We start from the raw sequence: 7609 nt of genomic DNA on the forward strand, positions 1-7609 counted from the left end.
GAGGCAGCACTCAGAGCCACCCCAGGAGGACACTGCAAGCCATGGTGTTGGGGAAGGAATTTATGCTTTGCATTCACTGGCTTTCCTTCAAGTATTCGGGTGGGGTGTTTGCATCTCATACTTTAGTGACAGGAAGGTGATAAATGAGATCATAAACCGGGTTCTGTTGTCATCACTGTACAAAAGCTAAGTAGGATTAATTACGAGGAATCTGGCCTGGGAGCACCCCTCCAGCTCAGGAGTTGGATGCGATGGCCTTCAGCCCTCCAAGACATTCTCTGGAGCCAGAGGGATCCATTTCCACCACTGTCGTTGGCTCCTGCTCATGGCAGGGAGAGGTGCGTCTATAGAAGCAGGACCTAATGTCTGGCCGAGGAGGGAGAGGCAGGCTGTGCAGACCTGCGCAGGGATAAACAGCGTAGGAAGGCGGCTCCGCCCCGCTGCAGGGTGCGCCCGAATCCCCACCCACAGCTTGCATTCCCAGGGGCCACTTTCCCCCTGAGCCCTGGACAGCTGAGCACTGCTGTCCTGGCTGGAGAGCTGAGCATGCTGGACTGGCAGGGGTGGGTGGGATTGGGTGCTGGCTCTAAGCTGTGACTGTCATGGGCTCCCGAGGTAGCAGAGGGGCTGAGGAGTCTCCTCATCGTGGGGAATGTGCAGGTGGAGCGCTCACACCAGGCCAGGGGCGTCTCCCATCACCTGTGCAGTGAAGTGGCCGCCATCCTGTGACCAACGGAGGACCTGCGAAGCCGTGCCTGCCCAGTGCTCAATTCTGACAGCGTCCTGGTGGTGGCAGTTGGGACTCAGGTGCAGCGACACGGTTCAGGAGGCAGGAAGGAGGTGCGTGGTGTCACAAATGCCAGAACCTGGCCCAGAAGCCTTCGCCCTGGAGTCTGGGTTGGCAGGACATCAGGACGTGGCCTGCCTCCAGGACAGAGGTGTTGGCAGTGAGCTGAGCCCTGGTCTCTAGGGCAGTGGGTTTGTGTTCCTGCACATTTTGTTGGCGTAGAATGGCCAGGTGGAGGTTTCCAGCGGCGTGGACTCCGGGCCCTGACATCTGGGACACAGAGAGCCGGCGAGGGCTTGGCTGTGACATAGTCAATGCCAAAGCTGGTCCCCAGGACTGTCCCAGTTCCTGGTGTCCTCAGGGTACAGTGCGGTCAATTGTGATTCTCACCTGCCAGCGCCTGGGCTCGTCCCGCCTGCAGCCCCTGGGCAGGACGGCAGCCCGTGGCCTCCGGTGCAGCATCTTCCTGAGAAGCTCATGCTGGCCAGCTCCCTTGCTCTCGGAGAACTGAGACTTTTTGTGAATGTTGTTAGACCTTTTCATGATCCATTCTTATATTACAAACTAGAAATTTCTAGTTAACTCATAAAAACTGGGAACTTGTCCATTGCTACACAATATTGGGGCAGCTGTTTAATCTCAAAGTGTGCAGGCGTGTGCAGCATCCCACACTCCGGAAGGCAGACACTCCCAACAGCCCCTCCGAACTAGCAGGGCTCCTCCCATTCCACGCTGCCCCCACCAGCACATGCTGCGGCTGGCTTTGCTGTCACAGAGCCCTGGGACCTAAAGGACATCATTTGCCTTGAGCTAAGCTCAAATGCTACCTTGACAGTAGCTACCAGGAGGTCCAGAGACAGCTTGAAGATGACAAACCCAGATGGGCCTCCGGGAGCTGGGCGGTCACAGAACAGAACCTAAGAAACCATGCTTTTTCCTAGATGTTTATTTATCAGCAAACCAAGTTTATCTAATTTTTCTGAAACAGAACTATTTTCATAACCATGACATATATTAAATATTGAGGCCCTGTTTCTTGGGAAGGTGACATCAACTTACTAGTACAACTAATCAACACTGTCTTCTAATGAATGAAATATGGCTCTATTGAAAAGACACGCTTCCCTTGTGAGAGTGACCGAGTTCTCCAGTGCTGCCCGTGAGCCACCCCAGGAGGCGGTGGGCGCTCTGCAGGCAAGCGAGGGGAAGCCCGCGGCCCTGTTTAGGTGCACAGTTCTCCTGGAGGGCTCTCGAATACCTTGGGAATGGAATTCCAACTAAAGTCCCCAGAGTCAAGTTTGGGGAACAGAATGATGCTAAGTCCACTTAGAAGAACACGCAAGAACCAAGACTAGAGCATCAAGGCAGGTGGCCCAGCCCAAACTCAGGACCCCTCAAAAGTTTGCAAATGCAGAATCCCGCGGCTGAGGCTGACGGCGGTGGCAGCCGAAGAAGGAGCGCCTGAGAAATGACCGAGACTCTGAGCGCTGGTCACATGAAAAGAGATAATCAGATCCGTGTGGAGAGGACGGATTGTGCAACACGTGTCCTGGCGTAGGTGGCCACAGTTTTTGAAAAAGGAGCGGGGGGGGGGGGGGGAAGAAAAGCTGAAGCTGGACTCTTACCTCACAGTGAATCACTTCCAGATGGCTCCAAGAGACGGGAGGGCAGGCGAGGGGCGCACTGTGAGTGCTCTTACACTCTGGGGCGAAACGCATTGCTAAGCGGGGCACCCAAGTCAGAGAGCAGAGTGGAAAAGTCATATCCCTGGGTGCCACCTGAGGCTGCCACATGAGGCTCGGGAAGACCAAGAAACCAGTCACCATGTGCGACCGGAACCCAAGGAGCTCCTTCCCAGTGGATGACCACAGCCCTCACCGTAGCCCGCTGTCAGTGTTTGATGGACAGCAGAGGGCAGGCGCCCATGCTCCACACGCTCAGTGGGGACTCAGTGGCACAGGGATGTCCAGTGACTGGCCTAGCAGCTGGCCAGGCAGCTATCAAGACAACAAATGTGTTCATGGAAGAAGCATCAGCTCACAGCAGAAGCCAACAGCCCAGGTATCTGAGGGGGTGTCGTTCAAAGTCACCCGTGGAGGAGGCAGTGGACATTGGGACAACCAACCAACACTGATGAGATGTACCAGGGGGTGGTTTGAACAACCCTGCCCTGGTGAGGAGCCCAGCGAGCAGGCAGGATGGCTGCCTGTGTGGTGGCAGGTGGGAGAGCTGCTCCATCTTCCCTCCCCATGGTGGGGACAGTGGTGGCTGTCTTCATGCCACCGCTGGGAGGGTTTGGGGTCACTGCAGGGACCTGGCATGCAGCAGAGAAGACCATGCATCGTAGCCCAAATAAGCCAACACGGGTGCCCTGACTGCCCCTGTCCTCGGAACCCACACATCCCCAGGATGCAGGACTCCAGGGCCATCTTGGGGCACGTGGCAGCCCATCCGTGTCCCCAAGAACTCCAGAGGTGCTGTCTACAGGCATCAGGCTCACTGCCTGGAGACTGAAAATGGAATCGTCCAAAGAATTCTTCTGCCTTCTTTGGAGAGAGGGAGAGGGAAAGGGGGTGGAGGAGGGAGGAAGCAGAGGCTGAGCATGGGCTGCCGGTGACAGCCACACGGGAGCCCTGTGACCACCTCAGTGACCACCTCAGGCCTGAGGGGCTCAAATGGAATGGGGTGCGGGGCCCAGGCACTGCCTGTGCTTGGGGTGGGACGTTCGGGTTCCTTGTTTGCCCTTCCTGGGTAGTCAGCCCGGCCGAGGGGACCTGGAGGCCCTGCAGATGTGAGCGGGCAGCCAGCTGGGCAGGGCCGGTTCCCTCCTCGGGGCCCCACGGTGCGGCTCCGGTCAGCTCCAGGCCACTCTTTCTGCTGCATGTTCCTGAGCCTTGGAAGCTAAAACAAGTGCCCACTTCCTGGGGGCTGGTGTCCATTTCCTGGGCAGACGCTGGCCGCCCTGCAGCTGCCCCAGGGTGCTGGAGCATCCTGCCTGCTGGCCGCCCTGCAGCTGCCCCAGGGTGCTGGAGCGTCCTGCCTGCTGGCCACCCGTGGGGCCTGATCCTCCACCCCAGGCCCCTCCCCCTGGTGTGGGCTGTGGCCTCCATGCCCTCTTTGGCTCTCAGCGTCCACTGAACACAGAGCCTGGGAAGAGGGTTCCCTAAACACCCAAGAGACTGATGAGCTGGGGACAGGAGAAGGGCAAGCAGGAGGGAAGTCGGTGTAGACATTTTGGCCCTCTGGGGCTGGTGTCCACTCCACTGAGACCTCCTGAGGAGGGACACAAGGACCCTTGTGTTCTCATCCCCTTGGACAAGGGGTGGCCCCTCTAGGTGAACCTCCACTCAGGATCCAGGAAAGGTGACCCAGTGTGCACTTGTGTGATGCTGACCACTGCCTATGGGGAAGTGGCCTGTCAGTAAGAGAGGTGTCCCTCCTGCAGACCTGGTCAGGTGACCCTGCCCCGGCCCCTGTCCTGCCCATCTGTACCCAGCCTTTCTGTAGAGTGGCTGCCCTGGCTGTGCCCTCATGGGCTGGAGAGAAACGAGCTTGCAGCTTGCATCTTAGGGTTTGGTGAGTTCAGTCGGCCAGCAGTGGACGTGACTGCCCTGAGGTCAGTGTGAAGTGAAGTTCCAGTACTGGAGGGCTAGCGTCCACCACCAGTGACCACATAATCCAGATCCAACCCTGGGACCAGGCTCCTTCTCTGCTTTGCTTCGTAAAGGGCTGGACTGGTCCATCGGCTCCTGCTCTGCTTCCCAAGAGGCTGGACCCAGAACAAGCGGAGGCTGTAGGTGGCGCCCGCAGTCCCGCGCAGGATCCTCTGCTGAATGCTGGCCACCTTTTGTAGCTTGGAGACTAAGGGCCATGTGGAAAGTCTCCTAGTTCCCCTTTGCCCTCCTCCCTGAGGCTGGGAGTGGGAGACCCTCCCCGCTGGCCCTGCCTGCTGCCCCTGTCCAGCCCTCAGTTCCCAAGCCACATTGCCCAGACCTTCAACATCTCCGTCCCGTGGCCACCTGCCTCCTCTCCATCCACGATGGCCTTAGGAAACCACATGAGCTGTTAGAGTGCCCCAGCACCCTGCGTCCTCTGTCTACCCACACCGCGTTTTCCTAGCTCTCCTCAGCCCACCCTCCCTGGGGACCCTGAGGCCCGTCAGGCTGGGAGGTGAGGGAAGGGCCAAGGCCTACCAGGCAGACCTGGAAGAAAAGACCTCAGGGAGGACCTAGGGTGGCATGAGGGTGACATGGCATGAGGATGAGAGTCCAGATCCCTCTGCAGGGACTCGAGGTAGAATCCACAGGGAAAAGGCTTAAGTACAAACCACAGAAGAACCTCAGGAGAGTCGGAGGCCTGGGAATAAGCCCCGGATGTCAGGAGGGTGAGCTGCTGTCAGTCAGCTTCTTGTCACTATAACAAGTACCTGAGACAATCACCTGATAAAGAAGAAAGGTCTACCCTGGCTCGAGGTGTCAGAGGTTTTGGTTGGGACATTGTTGACCCACGGTGCCTGGGCCTGTGGTGAGCAGCAGCACCCGGCAGAGCTCAGCCATCAGGAAGTTACAGGAGTAAGGGGGTGGGCTGGGTCCGTGTCCCTTCCAAGGGAATGCCCCGGTGACCTGAAGACCGCCCAGTAGACCCTGCTCTCAGTTCCCACCATCTCTCAAGCTCAAGCTGAGAACCGTCATGGCGGAGTGGACGCTGGGCAGGGTGGGTGACTGAGCCCCTGGTTCCCTAGAGCGAGTGGCTGTGAGGCAGTGAAGGCCCCTCCTTGTCCTCTGGACCCCATGGGGTTACAGTCCCAGCGTCTCAGCTCCGGCTGGTGCTAAGAGAGGAGGTCCCTGAAGCTCACGGTGCCACGGTGCAAGAGAGTTCAGATGAATGACCGGCTTGCGAGAGCTTTAACCTAGGCAGCCACCGACAGGGACCGACCGGGAGGCAACTGTAGGCTGGTGGCGTGTGGCTGGAGGAGGTGCCTCCCTGGGGGACGTGCCCTTGGGGGTTCCACTTTGTCCCTGGTGAGTGGAGCTCTCTGCTTCCTGGTGCCATGTCCCCAGCTGCCCTCCTCCACCACGCCCTTCCCCACGGACTTCTGCCTCACCTGGGCAGAGGGACGGGCCGGCTGTCTACAGATGGAGACCTCTGAAGCCGTGAGCCCAGGTAAACCTCCTCATCTACCAGTTCTTGCCAGGTCTTGTGGTCACAGTGGCGTCACAGCGGACTACAGCAGTTGGCTGCTCAGCTCATGGCCCTTTGACTCACGTGTCCTGGCCCACAGGAGCCAGAAAGACGAGGGCAGGGCCAGCTTGCTCGAGGCGACTGATGACAACGTCCCTTGTGTCCTGGGTCTGGCATTGGGCTTCCAGGTGGGAGTGGCCAGGCCCAAGCTGAAGCCCGTGTGGAGCCAATGACTGCAGACACCCTGAGGCTGTGGCCCTGGAAGGAGCTGTGTCCCTGGCCCCAGGGGCTGAGTGTCCAGGGCCCCCTCAGAGCCAACCTGAAGTCTAGACAACCAGGCAGAAGACGGGGTCAGACAACTTAGAAGACATTTTAACTCACAGAGAAGTGTCAGGGGCACCCGCTCGCCCCCTGAGGAGGGGGCTCGTCTCCTTGGGTCCACTGCTGCAGCAGAAGTGCCCCCGTCTGCGGACCCTGGGGTCCTGGGGTGGCAGGGTGGGCCGAGAGTGCTTGCCGTGAGTCTCCCTGCTCACCTCAGCCTGCACCTTCAGGGACCCGTGGGCCCCCCTCTGAGGGCCTGTGGTGAAGCCCAGCACATGGCCGTGTCCATCTAGCAGGGAAAGTGGAGGGAGAGAGGCAGGCAGAGGGATATGCAGGGGACCCAGGGCACTCTGTCCCCCCGGGGCCGCTCAGCAGCCACCTTCCAGGGACCTAGGCTCTCCTGGGAATGGCGCTGGGCCGGGCCGGCTGCACTGTGCCCTCCTGCCCCCTCAGCATCGATGGAGATGGGTGGGGAGCAGTGTCAGTCCCCACCCTCCATACGGGTGGCATGGCCCCTGGGCCTTGGGTGTTTGGCCTCCCTGTTGTGAGTGGCCTCCTCTCTTCTTTGTTGAGTGTGGACTCCTGGGGCAGAGACTGCTGTCACCCCTAGGCTTGGGACAGTGTGGCCTGCAGCTGTTGGGATGTTGGGACTCCTCCCGGGGGATGGACCTGCCCCTCGGTGTTCTGTTCCCAAGGGCCTTGTGGGGAGCAGAACAAGGACCCCAGAGACATCTGCACCCTCACTTCCCAGGCGCCTTTACCTGTAGGATCTCACCCTGGCAGGCCCTTCCCCAGTGGGGCCCGGTGTCATCACAGGGCCCTTACAAGAGGGAGACGTGAGGGTCACTGAGGAAGGTGACGAGGGGCACAGAGGAGGAAGTGCATGGGACTCGGGTGACTCAGGACCACCCTTCAAGGACAGAGGGGATAAAGGCCCCCCTACAAGTGTGCCGTGGTCAGGTGGGGAGGGAAGGGCGCCCTGGGCTCGGCCCAGGTTCACAGCCCGGGTCGGGAGCCAGTACTGGCATCCCCAGAGGCCAAGGGACCTGCGGTTCTGTCCTGGGCTCCTGTCACCCCCTGCACTCAATAGGCTCTGGCTCAGTGGGCGACAGGCCATCCAAACAGCGGCTTGCGGGGAGAAGGACGTGAAGAGCATCGAGCAGGACCCAGTACCCGGGCCTAGAGCTGCAGGTCTTGAGCCCTGGGGATTGGGGCCATTTGACCTTTCCTGTCACCTCCAGAAGCTGGAGTCCCCAGACTCCAGAGGACAGCAGGTGACATTTCCCTACAGCCACTGGGACCAGGCAGAGAGGTGTTGGG

This window comes from Spermophilus citellus, assembly GCF_964194105.1.
Source record: "Spermophilus citellus genome assembly, chromosome: 11".
In the NCBI taxonomy this organism is placed as follows: Eukaryota; Metazoa; Chordata; class Mammalia; order Rodentia; family Sciuridae; genus Spermophilus; species Spermophilus citellus.